The 14,288-nt window shown below is 35.0% G+C and overlaps 1 pseudogene across 1 annotated transcript; it reads left to right on the top strand.

The window, feature by feature from the left end:
• The first annotated feature begins 600 nt into the window (after positions 1-600).
• LOC145590711 (leucine-rich repeat receptor protein kinase HPCA1-like) lies at positions 601-13,841 on the top strand (annotated as a pseudogene). The gene is made up of 20 exons (XR_014102130.1): positions 601-1,039; positions 3,563-3,649; positions 5,192-5,312; positions 5,422-5,493; positions 5,908-5,982; positions 6,067-6,138; positions 6,420-6,581; positions 6,669-6,743; positions 7,327-7,398; positions 7,474-7,545; positions 7,662-7,730; positions 7,885-7,959; positions 8,756-8,827; positions 8,978-9,109; positions 9,233-9,690; positions 9,797-9,949; positions 10,062-10,186; positions 10,815-11,034; positions 12,719-12,951; positions 13,218-13,841. The product of XR_014102130.1 is annotated as a leucine-rich repeat receptor protein kinase HPCA1-like (transcript).
• Positions 13,842-14,288: the final 447 nt, after the last annotated feature.

Genomic DNA, 14,288 nt, shown 5'->3' with positions numbered 1-14,288 from the left:
ATGAATTCCTAATTTATACAATTCCCAAGAGTATATTTAATGCTTATATATAACTCTTGGGGCTACATATAGCATTACCCTAAAATAAAACATTAGTCCTAAAAAAATGTACAAGTACACCATTTCGATTTCACAATACATTATTATAGAGTATTAATTATATTGTCGTATTATTTTTTTTTTTTTTTTTTGACAAGTATATTTTCGAATTATTATTAATTTATTATTATAATATGATAATGTTAAAGATTTTCAAAATAATTAGCCACAACTCATATCTTATATTAAAATCTAGTGGTTTTAATTAAGTTAAACACTCAATAATAAACAAACTTAATCCTGTTATTTATGTAAGTAGCTAGCTACCCCAAAAGCCCAAAAAAATGTGCATTTCCTTACTGAAATTTCAGTAGTGAGTGAGTACAACTTTCTCGTTTAGCTTGCTGTCCAAGCCAAACCCTAAAAACCTACCATCCTTATTTTACAAATAAGACCCCCTCCCTCTCTCCATTTTCACCACAACTCTCAAACACAGTACTACTACACTCTTCCAGAATTTTCTACCATTTCTACCCTTCCTGCAACTCCAAACCTCCAAAAATGGCGACCCAAGCTTTTTCCGTTCATCTCAGCCCTAACTCCAGTCTTTTTCCCGAAATCCTTCCCATCCACATTCCTGTGTCCATGACCTCTTATGACTCTCTCTCCAAGAAGAAGAAGGCGTCGTCGTCGTCTTCTTCTTCTTCTTCGTCTCCCATTGAGACGAGCTCACTCAGCTCACTCTTGTCTTCCTTGGGAATTCTGGCCCTTTCTTCTGGAAACTTCCAGGTGGCGGTGGACTGGAAGGAGACCTCTGACTCTCATGTCCTCAAGGTCGAGCTTCCTGGGATGAAGAAGGAGGAAGTTAAGATTGAAATGGAGGATGAAGGTGGTAACAACGTGCTTGTCATCTCCGGTGAGAAGAAGGAGAAGGAGAAAGAGAAAGAGAAGAAGAAGCAGAATGAACAAGAGGGTGACAAGTGGATCTTTGCAGAGATAAGTTTGTTCTTACTGTTACTTTTCCCAAGGTTCAACTTCCTAAGAAGACTGCTAAGTCTATTCAGATTTCTGCTGCTTGAAATTTCAGATCAAGTGTTGGTTCGTTTGATTTTCTGGGTTCGTTTTATGATGTTTAATGCTTTTAGGTTTTATTATGATGAAGAGAGAGAGTGGTAGTAGTATTAAGTTTATTATATATGTAGTAATGATGTAATGAAAGAAGGCTAGATGCCATGAAAATGAAATGATGTTATCATCATGTTTTGTGAATATAATCAAATCTGGGTTAAGTTTACAGTATGTTTATGGCATGCATGACTTCATTTTCATTTTTTACAGTACTTGTTATTTTAATGTTTTTAAATCTTATGAAAAAATGGTGCATGGTTTATTTTAGTGGATGGATAGTATTATTAAGTTATTAACGTATTAAGCACTTGTACAAATACTTGAACCTTGAAAGGAGTAAAAATGTTAGGCAGGCCTCAAAAATAATTGGGATTGATGCTCATTGGAGTATTAGGGATAATTTTTTGTTGAATTTCTATTTTCATTAAAATTGATTATTTGTAATGCGTAGCATGAGACATGAGTACTTTGTGCGAATTAACACTTTAACAGACGCAAATTTTTGTGAAGTATATCAAAAGTTTATTTATAACCTAATACTCTCTCCGTCTCTTATTTTTGCCCCATTGCAAATATATGAGTCAAATTTATAAAACTTTGACCATGAATTCTCATTAATCTGTAAGTGATAATATATTTATGTGGAATTTTGTTAGAATCGTCTCATTGTAAATTTTATTAATATCAAATTTTTATAATTTTTATGCATATAAAAATTGAAGGTATAAGCATTTAAACATAAGTGTTGGAAACCGTAAAAAGTCAAATGGAAAAGGGGGGGGGGGGGGGACAGAGGGAGTTTATGGGCCAATATTGGATTATTTTTCATTTCCAACCAAAATAGAAGTAAGACTAATGAGAGCCCAAAAGACGGAGAGAGTGTCCAAAATCCAAACAGAAAATCTCACGTGGACCTGATCCACAATAATATTATTGTGGACCTAAAGTTTATACACACGTAACTGATATTATATTCAACATAGTAAACCCAAATTTTAATATAGTAACTTTATTTTTAACATAGTAATCTTTTTTAATACTTGTGTGAACTTTAATGTTATTATGAACTTAAAGTACAACATTAAGTTGAATAGTGACTTAATTTTAATATATTGATCTTTGTTATTCATATTGACCATTATATTAAAATTTTCATTATAAAAAATTAACCTCTAATAGCTTTTATAATGTCATACTAACTTTTATTTCAACATCATAACCTTTATTTTAATATAGTAATTTTTTTTTTAATTAATAAAACAATGATATTGTCTTTAATGTTAGTGGTTCATAATAAATTAGTGTGAACCAGACCCAGAATTATTAAAATCCAAATTGTTAACATTTCACCCGTACGTGAATGCCCGCACATAAAATGAACTTGAAGACTGAGACAGTTAGACTTGATCAACAATGGGAGTGGACGTCAAAAGAATGTCTCTGCCACTTTCTCTACTGGTTAAATTTCAGTTTTTCTTATTATTAGTAAACCCATTTCTTAATTTGAATGCTTCAAATGATGAATGTGATCAAGATTACTGTATTAATTAATTGGGTTATGCAATTTTCTTCGAATTTTATAAACTGCATCTTCTACAAGTTTATTTGTTCTTCACATTAATTTTTCTGCAAATGAATTGACGCTCATTAGTCTATTTGTTTATCACATTAATTTTTCTGCAAATGAATTGACACCCAGTAATTTAATTTAATTTAAATTCTATGGAAACTACTTGTATTATTTTAAATTGAATGATTCTGATAATTGGGGTGCCCCGGTTATTGAATTGGTTACCATTGTCAATTTCTTTCCAAAAATTTAGTCATGAATCAAAAATTTCTGGTCTATATCTTCTGCTCATATTCTTACAATGCTGGGTTTTACTTGTATCAGCAAAAACATATTGAAGAGATTGTAAGTAGCTCTTGAATCATGTTGCCTAGTTTTATTTTGTGGCTGCACTCTTTAATGTAGCCCCATTTTGGTCAATGTTGCATTGTTCTTTAGCATTGATGAGGTTGATTCAATTCGAGACGACTTCTTATGTTTCCATTAACTATAATGGAGGTGACTTACATTTAGCCATACTTTGAAGGGATCCATCCATTGTAGAGACTTCATGCTGTGTCATTTCAATGATAATTAGATATCTGGCTCTTAAGACTGTGTGTTAAGAGAGTCCCATCTGCTGACAATCCCAAAGAGGCCCTTAGTATTGTGGATCCTGTTACGTGATGATCCTCTATATCGGTTGGACCGTGTGCATGTCTATGCTCAAGATTTTCTGTTTTCTTTCACAAGTAGTAGTTTAAAGTGATGTTTCCATAGCTTTCATGTTTGAAACTTGGCTCTTGTCAAATTCTATTTCTGACTTCATGAAATGTACTGATGCAGTGGCTGTGTTGGAGAATCTCAAGACACAATGGAAAAATATGCCTCCCAACTGGGTCGGGCATGATCCATGTGGTAAAAAATGGGATGGTATTTTTTGCAATGGTTCGCGTGTAAATTTATGGGAATATTAAGTTATGATTTCTCCGTAACTTGTAAATTTAGAAAGCGTCAAAGCGACACATTATTTGAGATTGTAATGTGTCCGATAGAGATAATTAGGGCCTATTCTCATATTTTCAGTTCACTCTAATAATTTAAGTTAAGTTAAGTTCTTATCTTAATTTTCTTTTCATAAAATATTCAGTTCAGTTCTAATAAGTTTAGTTCAGCTCAGTTCAATCAATGAGAACAGACCCTTAGTACGTAATTCAATTAGCCCTAAAACTAAAAATAATTGACAATCGAAAGAGTTGGTCCGGTTCGGTCGGAAAACTTTATACTAGGTATTAATTAACCCTAGCTGGCTAGCTAGTAGCCTAATACATGGGTCAATATTTTCCATTTCTAACCGAAATCAGAAGTAATGACTAATGAGAGCCCAAAAGACGGAGAGAGTGTCCAAAATCCAAATTGTTACTCACATTTCACCCGTACGTGAATGCCCGCCCATAGAATGAACATGAAGACTGAGACAGTGAGACTTGATCAACAATGGAAGTGGACGTCAAAAGAATGTCTCTGCCACTTTCTGCACCGGTAAAATTTCAGTTTTTCTACTTATTAGTAAACCCATTTCTTAATTTGAATGCTTCAAATGATGAATGTGACCCAGATTACTGTATTAATTAATTGGGTTATGCCATTTTCTTCGAATTTTATAAACTGCATCTTCTACAAGTTTATTTGTTCTTCACATTAATTTTTCTGCAAATGAATTGACGCTCATTAGTCTATTTGTTTATCACATTAATTTTTCTGCAAATGAATTGACACCCAGTAATTTAATTTAATTAAATTCTATGGAAACTACTTGTATATTTTAAAATTGAATGATTCTGATAATTGGGGTGCCCCGATTATTGAATTGGTTACCATTGTCAATTTCTTTCTAAAATTTAGTCATGAATCACAGAATTCTGGTCTATCTTCTGCTCATATTCTTACAATGCTGGGTTTTACATGTATCAGCAAAAACAAATTCAAGAGATTGTAAGTAGCTCTTGAATAATCTTGCCTAGTTTTATTTTGTGGCTGCACTCTTTAATGTAGCCCCATTTTGGTCAATGTTGCATTGTTCTTTAGCATTGATGAGGTTGATTCAATTCGAGATGACTTCTTATGTTTTCATTAACTACAATGGATTTGATTTACATCTAGCCATAATTTGAAGGGATCCATCCAGTGTAGAGATTTCATGCTGTGTCATTTCAATGATAATTAGATATCTGGCTCTTAAGACTCTGTGTTAAGAGAGTCCCATCTGCTGACAATCCCAAAGAGGCCCTTAGTATTGTGGATCCTTTTACGTGATGATCCTCTATATCGGTTGGACCGTGTGCATGTCTATGCTCAAGATTTTCTGTTTTCTTTCACAAGTAGTAGTTTAAAGTGATGTTTCCATAGCTTTCATGTTTGAAACTTGGCTCTTGTCAAATTCTATTTCTGACTTCATGAAATGTACTGATGCAGTGGCTGTGTTGGAGAATCTCAAGACACAATGGAAAAATATGCCTCCCAACTGGGTCGGGCATGATCCATGTGGTAAAAAATGGGATGGTATTTTTTGCAATGGTTCGCGTGTGATTGCTATGTTAGTCTGCTGAGAAAGTGTTTTTTTACAACTTTCAATCGGTCATTTTTTGTCAATTTCTTGATGAACACTAGCTTTGTCAACTGAGCTATTAAATTTAATATTGCAGCTTATTATCAGGTACAAATCTGACTGGTCCTTTGCCTGAAGAAATTGTTTCATTGTCTGAGCTGCAGAGACTGTAAGTTGTAATTATATAATGTTGATATTGCTATTATTCGGCATGTCTTGATTTTCCAGAAACACATCATATTCTAGTATAACCAATTTATAGAGCACCTAGACATATGACTACTTGGCAAATGCAACATTGTTTTTTAATTAGAAAGGGGAGTTTTTGGCTTTAGATAGCGTAGGTTAGGATAGCAGTAAACAACATTTACCATCTACCATCTACTGTCTAAAACTTCAGTTTACCATCTACTATCTAGCAAACTTTAGTGTTTTTTTGTTATTTGCTTAATCAAAATGATAATGTGCTCAACACCCCAAAGACACTTGGTGCTGCAACACACTTACACATAACTTGGCTTTCTTCTATAATGCTTATAGTTCTGTACCGTGTTAAAGTTTACTCTTTATTTTCTGTATGTAGAGATCTGTCCGACAACAGAGGTCTGATTGGCCTACTTCCATCAAATATTGGCAGTCTGAAGAATTTAGAACGGCTGTAAGCAATTTCTTCTATAAACATTGTAAAAACCATCTTGCTAACATCTAAAGTGATCAACCTTGCTGTGTTTTCTTGATGTAGTGTTCTTTCAGGCTGTAATTTATCTGGCCCAATTCCTGAATCAATTGGATCCCTCCTACATCTCCAGCGTTTGTAAGGCTTTTCTCTGTTGTCTGTATTGTTCCCCTCACCCCCTTCCTTCTCCCCAATTTGGTAGAGAAAATCAGCTCACCTCTTCTTTCAAGTTAAATTGAGGATAATGTCTATCATTTATCTTTAAATTGTTGTTGCCTCAGTGGAATACAGCTTCATGCTCCATATGTTGGCTATTGCCTTTCTTCATTGCTGAATACCAAAATCTATGAGAAGTCTTTGTTGATCAATTCATTAACATTACATCTGCTTCTGACTCAAATTTGTTTGATCTTCATTAGGTTTCTCAATTCCAATCACTTCAGTGGACCAATACCACATTCCATCGGTAATCTTGAGAAACTTGTTTGGCTTGATCTAACTGGCAACCAGCTGGATGGAAACCTACCAGTTTCAAACAAGACTACGCCTGGCCTGGATAACCTGTTAAAGGCCGAGCACTTGTACGAGTCTTTGATGCAGATTTTCTGATGCTTCTTTTCCTTACATGTATTGATGGTAAATCTAACAGTATTTTGATCTGCATGCAGTCATCTTGGGGAGAATAAGTTCTCTGGTGAAATTCCTCTTGGATTTTTCCGCTCAGATATGGCTCTTAGGCATCTGTAAGATTTTTCAAGTTGCTGTAGACTGATGAGATACATTCATAAATAGATTGCATCAGTTTGACTGAAAAAGTAGCCCACCTTTTGTCTTGTGCGGTGGCTTCACTTATCATTTTTCATTTCTGGCATATATATTGAAAATTGTACTCTGTATAATAGTTTAAACAAAGTAACTATCTAAAAGCATATCGTACTCTTGCACATAATAAACTCCAAAGTTATGAAAGGCCTCCACTGGCCTTCAGCAAAATCCATAACCAATGACAGTAAACTTTCTTCAAATTTAGTTTACATTACAGCCTCCATCTTCCCTATTATTTCTACCTCTGCTGCTCTAGGTTTAAGGATTATTACAAGCTATTTCTACTTTTTTTTTTTTAATTTTATTTTTAACTAAGGATTAATCAGTTGAGTTAAATTAGACAAACTGCAAATGTTTGAAATATGATCTACATTAACCTTGCTTTCTGTGCTAAAACTATAAAACTAATTCAGCTAGTTTGTATGAACCTACTTTTGTGATTATTTTCCTACCATGAATTGATATATGCAAGATTGATGTTCTACTGTATCATTTTTACAGAATGTTGAATGACAACCAGATAGAAGGAACTATCCCAAAAACACTAGGGCTTGTGCTGGCTCTAGAGGTTATGTGAGTATACCTTTGAATTATATTGTGATGAAGTGAATTTTAGTTTAACCACTGACCCTCTTACACTGACTGCAGACGCTTGGACAGGAACTCCCTTAGTGGCATGGTTCCCCAGAATCTGAATGACCTCATAAACGTGGGTGAGCTGTAAGTAAAACAAACTATAATTCTCTCCCACTTCACTGTAAGCCATAGAGTTGATGTCAATTTTACTCTTGTCTGTCCAAGTCCTACACTGATGGGCTGATGGCTTATGTTTTCAGGTACTTAGCAAACAATAACTTGAGTGGTCCATTACCCGAGCTTTCTGGAATGAATCGCCTTACATATATGTTAGTAGCTTGACTATCCAATTTGTAATTATCATATATTCCTGTTGTCAGATTATTGAATAGTGCACGCAACCATGCATCATAATTGTTTTTTTGGTTGCGAGGTATTACAAATCTTCCTAATGAATTCACATTACCAACCTTTGTTTTGCAGAGATCTGAGTAATAACAGTTTTTTTGCTTCAGATGTCCCTCTGTGGTTCAACACTTTGCCACTTTTGACTACATTGTATGTTCCTGTAATCCTGTCCATTTTATGTACTCCTTCTAGACACAAATTGTTATTAAAAAAAAGGAAGTAGAATAAGAGATGATCAGCAGAGAGAAGACAATGCCAAAAATATATGTTTGCAATTCATGTTTACCAGTGACAGTGGTGGATATAAGATCCTTGGGACAGACTAGCTTGAGTCTATCTTATCCTTGTTATTAGAGAAATTACCTGTCTCTGGATATGAGCTTTCTTAGGTTACACCTCTGTACTATAATACGAAGTACTGTGATTTGCATATTAGAAATTCTTTTGGTGCAATGCTTGGCACACACTTCTAACTAGAAGTTTTTATGAAACACAGCATCTTCCTTTTAAAAGCCAAGTGGCATTATAATTATAAACTCTTAATTCAGTTAATTGGGATTTAAAGATCAAACAGACAAGAATCGTTTCATCCAATAAAATATTTGACAAGATGGTGTTTATAGGATTTGCACACAGGTCGTCTTTTGCAACTTCAGTCTGAAGAAGGTGAAATTATGAGCTTCAAAGAGAAATGATTGATATTCCAAAGGAAAATACTGAATAAGTTCATATGTCATTAGAACTATAAATCGTTTGATATAGGACAAGTAGTGTTCATTGCAAGCTTATGCTGATTCTAAATTGCTTTCTCATTTTTTTTTTCCATTTCACAAAATTCAAGAATATCATGATCAAAGACAGGATATGTAGATTATATTTTGTATATCGTTTCTGTTTCTTTCTCACCCTTTTGTGTAGATTTAATCTATTGTTTGAGCTTGCACAGAAGGATGGAAAACTCTAGCTTAAGTGGGCAACTACCTGCAGCTTTGTTCAACCAATCCAATTTGCAAACTGTGTATGATTATCCTTCTCATTTTTTTTTTAAACCTTTTGCTTCTTTTTTTGACCTTACTTTGGTGAGTTTGTCTCAGAAGCTAAATGTGAAATTAATTAACAAAATGATTGTAATTTTACTAATAAATTAATTTTATGCGTGTGACAACAGGTTACTAAGAAACAACCTACTCAATGGCACTGTCGATATTGGGACCGGCTTCGATAGTGAGCTTCGCCTTATAGATTTGCGAAATAATTTCATTGAAGAACTTATTTTAGGAGGATACAGTCACAGCATTCTGTAAGTACTACTGTATGCATTGTTTTTGGTCTGTCTTAATCTTGAATTGATTCAGCTGTTTGTTGGTATCTATATGATCATTTTATTGCTGGAATAAGTAAGAACCCGTGTCATTTGTGGCAGACTTGATGACAACCCATTCTGCAAAAGTCAAGAAGCAATAGGAATTTGCAAGAATAGCAAACCATTGAATGCTTCAAAGTTTATACCTGAAGTGCATTGTGTTTCTCTGTCTTGCTTTACAGATTTAACAGGATCTGATTGCAGACGTCCCTATCTTGCTCGTCTGGTCTTTCTATCTTTTAACTTTTCTAATCTAGAAAATTTGATTTACTACGACTTTTTGGATGGAAATCTGAAGACTGCTATTGGTTCCTTTGTTACAAAAATATGCTTGGTTAGTTCAATGAGAGAAACTGATTTTGATTATCTTGTGTTGGAAATAGCATTATTTCCTCCTTCTGGCGTTCGTTTTGATCGAACAGATATATCTAGAATTGGGAATGTCCTTAATGACCATCTTTTCCAAACACCATATGGACCTTATCACTTCAAATTTGTTGTGCCTTATGCTTTTCCAGGTGATAATAAATCTGTTTTCATTGAATAATTATCTTATGTTTTGAACTAGATTTCACCTTCTACTTTAATTGATTTTTTTCCCTCCTAATTCTGCTCATGCCACAGAGAAACCTGCAGAACGAAGCAAAAAAATTACCCTCATTATTGGGCTCTCTATATCTGGATTCGTGCTTATGCTGCTTACAATTTTTGCTGGAGCTTATGCGTATCGTCAAAGAAAGATTGCTCAAAGAGCCTATAAATTAAATAATCCTTTCTGTAAGATCATATGCCAATGTTGAATTGCTCTTATTCGATACTAAATTAATGTGCTTGAAGATTAATGGTTGCTTTTTTTTTTTTTTTTTTTTTTTTTTTGGTATAAGTGCAGCATCCTGGAGTGATGGTGACATTCCTCAACTAAAGGGAGTTAGGTGCATCTCATTTGAAGATGTCATGCATTGCACAAATACATTTTCTCACAAAAATGTGATTGGAATAGGTGGCTATGGGAAAGTAAGTTCTTATATTTTTTATGAGCAGATGTCAAAGAAAGGATTGTAACTCATCATGAATCAGCTTAGCTTGGTGTGTTTGCCCCTAGATTTCTCTCTTTTCCTAACTTGTTTTATTAGCGCAATATAATCTTTTGAGATCTGCTGCTGAAGCCAACCTCAATATTGTTACCAGAACTTAAAGCATCTAAGATTTTAAACTCGTACTCTATGTTGCCGAGTCTATTCACAACGCTTGTCATAACACTGTATACTTTCATTTAGAATATTAAACCTCGAATGACTTGAGACGCTTTATCATTGCCCAAGTAACAAAACAATACTTGCTCCTGGTTCTGCTAATAGCTTATGCTTCACAAAGTGCATCAGGTTATTTGTAGTAGGAATTTATGTTGCTTGCCTTAGTCAGCAAGCTTTGCTCATAGTTCTAATAACTATAGGTTCTATTTTATTTAACAATTTACACATTGAAAATTTTCTTTTCAGATGATTTAATCACATCTTATGAATTTCTGTATAAAAAGAAACTTGTATTTTGTCTATAAAAGGACTCATTTATCATTTTAGTGATTTTACCCTCCGATCTTATATTTCTTATATAAAGGTGTTTTGTTGAACATCTGGATCAGGTTTATAAGGGAAATCTTCACAATGGACAACTAGTTGCAATCAAAAGAGCTCAGGTTGGGTCATTGCAGGGTGCTCTAGAGTTCAAAACTGAGATTGAGCTTTTATCAAGGGTTCACCACAGAAATGTTGTGAGTTTAGTAGGCTTCTGTTATGATAGAGGTGAACAGATGCTGATTTATGAATATGTTCCAAATGGAAGCTTAAGGGGAAGTCTTTCAGGTAATTCTTTGCTTATATTTAAACACTAATATTAGGCTTTGATGCTAGTAGAAAAGACTGTTAATGCTAATTCATGTTCATAATCTGTGGCGTTAATTATTTAACAATGTTTCCAATAATGCAAAGTAGTCACGCAAGCCTCTCAATGCTTCTAGCTGTATCTACTGAGTGAACCATCTGTTCTTCACTAGCCAGCACAACTCTTTGTTAGCTGCACCAAACATGCTGTCAGACATTTCTTCTTTAAGATATGTCAGGATTGGTGTGTTTGGAGCCTTAAATACCCACCAGTCGGTCACATAAACAGTTGTGGTGGCCTTGAATTTATTGAAAAGAGCTTTTTATGTAACCAGCCAAATTGAAAATCTCAAGGCAAAGTGCGTGGTTCCAACCACCCAAATAGCTACCTGGGGTCTTGTGGAGTCCTTAGAATTCCCCTCAACCTCTTTTCTATTCGGGCATAGAAAAAATCATAAATTATCTAAAACTGAAGGCTATAATCCACACTTTGGGACTCTTTTCGGGAAATTTTTCAAAATTGAAGTGGATGCGGGGCGTGTCTCCCGGTGTCATCAACTCATCAAAGATAGTTTCAAATTATAAAAGGCCTTAAAGTCCCAAAAATGATTTTGTTTCTATTAAGACTATTTCGGAATTATATTGTATTGGTAGTCAAGAGCTCAGTGCGTTTCTCATCACTTATGCAATCCTCATGTCTGATTCTTACTAGTCACAGATATTTGGGAGGGAATCCATAGAGCCATAGATATTAGGGTAAGCCAAGGATAGGCACGAATCTTGAGCCAAGGATAGGCACAAGGCATGAGTGCAAGGGATAAAAACACTTAACACTTAAAATGCTCCTTATATTTGCAATAGGGATAATGTAGTTTGGAACCTTAAATATCCTTTAATCATTCACAATTTCACATAAATGCTTGTAGAGACCTTCGAATTCAATAAAGGGAGTCGTGTACGTAACCTCCCAACTTGACAATTTAAATGCAAAGTGGATGGTTTAAAGTTTAAACCACCCAAATACCTTCTTAGGGTTTCATGGGGTCCATAAAAACACCTTGACCTCTTCTTTTCGGACTTGAAAAATTGTGTCCATAACTGAAGCCTATAACCCACGTTTTTGGACCAATTTTATGAATTTTTTTTAAAAATTGAAGTGGATGTGGTAGGTGTTCCAAGGTTTAATTAAAGATGGCTTGGAGCCATAAAAGGCCGTCTATAAAGTCCCAAAATGAGTTTAGTGCAATAAGATGACTATTTTGGAATTATGTTGTAATGGTAGTCAGGATCTATAAGAGATGGTTCCAATCACCAACTTGCACTCCTCAGGTTCAGATTTCTGCTACTTTGCTCCCAGAGAGGGAGTTGATTTGTGAAGGAATACATAGATCTATGTTAGGATAAAGCTATGGCAGGGGCATGTGCGTTTCTTCCTAAGCCAAGGCTCGGGGCATGAGGCATGAGCACAAGTTAATTTTCCCCATTTCCTCATACTTCCCTAAGGGGCTCATGTGTGCTGTTGTCAATTAAGGAGTGCTACTTGGTTGATCTTGTTAGTTATTGATTGTATATTTGTATTTGACATCTTGTGAATGCTGTCACTTGAAATTTGCATTTACACTATACTAGATGAATTGGTACTAATTATTCTGATGTGTCATTGCAGGGAGATCAGGAGTTACATTAAAGTGGACAAAAAGATTAAAGGTGGCTCTTGGGGCAGCAAGAGGTCTGGCATATTTGCATGAGCTTGCTGAGCTCCCCATCATACACAGGGACATTAAGTCGGAAAATATACTTCTTGATGATCATTTAAATGCAAAAGTGGCAGATTTTGGTTTTTCCAAGCTGTTAAGTAATGATGGAGATCATGTTAGTTCCCAAGTTAAGGGAACAATGGTTAGTCTTCTATGCCTAAACTTATATGGTATTTTAATTATGATTTCTGGGGAAAGGGGGTGGGCATGTGGATGGTTCAAGTAGAATTTTCGTTCCATCAAATTTGGGTAGAAGTAGAATTAATTATATTTTGCATCAATTGCCAACGGATCCAAATTAATTCCTATTTGAAGCTGTTTGTGCATATAACAATTTGTGTATTTATTTTTCTATCACGTTAGATGTTTATTTCTTCCTTTGCATTCAAATATGTCCTCCTTTTCCAGGGGTACTTAGATCCTGAATACTTGACCACCCAACAGTTGACTGAGAAGAGTGATGTCTATAGCTTTGGTGTGGTGATGCTGGAGCTGGTAAGTGGTAGGTTGCCGATAGAGAACAACAAGGAGTACATTGTAAAAGAGGTTAAGGTCACAATGAATGAGACAGGGTACATATACAACCTTGTGGACCCTGTCATTCGTTCTGGCAATCTGATTGGTATGGAAGAATTCGTGGAATTGGCTTTGAAGTGTGTCGAGTACTCAGGAGACAAGCGGCCTTCAATGGGTAAAGTGGTGAAAGAAATATAGAGTATCATTCAGGCAAGTGAAAAGAACCTGAAAGCTGTTTTAAGTTCCTATGCAGGAACAAGGGATGGCTCTGATTCCAGAATAAGCAATCCTTTTCCAAGATGATAGAGCATGATTGATGTAATGTTTGTGGACATCTCAGGTGTACTCTGGCTTATCTTTTTGTTTGGGCATGTCTTGTTCTCTGGTGACCGGAACTATCTTTCTTAGCCTGTGTACAAAATAATTGAATTTAATCGTTAGGGGTGGACAGAGTGCATTTCTTTCACGTGTATGAAGATGAACTAGTGGTACTTTAGGGGGTGATATTAAGCATTGCTGACAGAACAAGATTAATCTAATCTCACAGTAATTTTATATTTTCATCGTACAGGGAAATATTGTCAGCGTGAAGATTCTACTTTAGAGTTATCGTATTGCTGTTTGTATATACATGTTGCTAGTTACACACTTACACTGTTGGTAAGAAATAACATGCAAGATTCACTTGTCATCTTAATTTGGTCCATACAGAGTATTTGTTGTGTCGCTGATTCAGATTAATGAATCTTTGAAGTATAGAATAGTGCTAGATTTTGTTGTTGAAGATCATTAGATATTTAGATCCTATTGTTATACAGATTCTACTTCGGAATGGGAACTTAACAACCATGGTTCATGGTTATGTAGACAATATGAGTCTGCAGTACTCTGCACCGAAAGACACTCTTTATTTATCTGCTTCTTGATGGCTATTTCTTTCTCAAATTACTCCCGAAAGTGACA

The sequence above is a fragment of the Chenopodium album genome, chromosome 18 (genome assembly GCF_948465745.1).
Source record: "Chenopodium album chromosome 18, dcCheAlbu1.1, whole genome shotgun sequence".
Classification (NCBI taxonomy): domain Eukaryota; kingdom Viridiplantae; phylum Streptophyta; class Magnoliopsida; order Caryophyllales; family Amaranthaceae; genus Chenopodium; species Chenopodium album.
The sequence above is the reverse complement of the archived record's forward strand: the minus strand, read 5'-3'. Positions and strand labels throughout refer to the sequence as shown.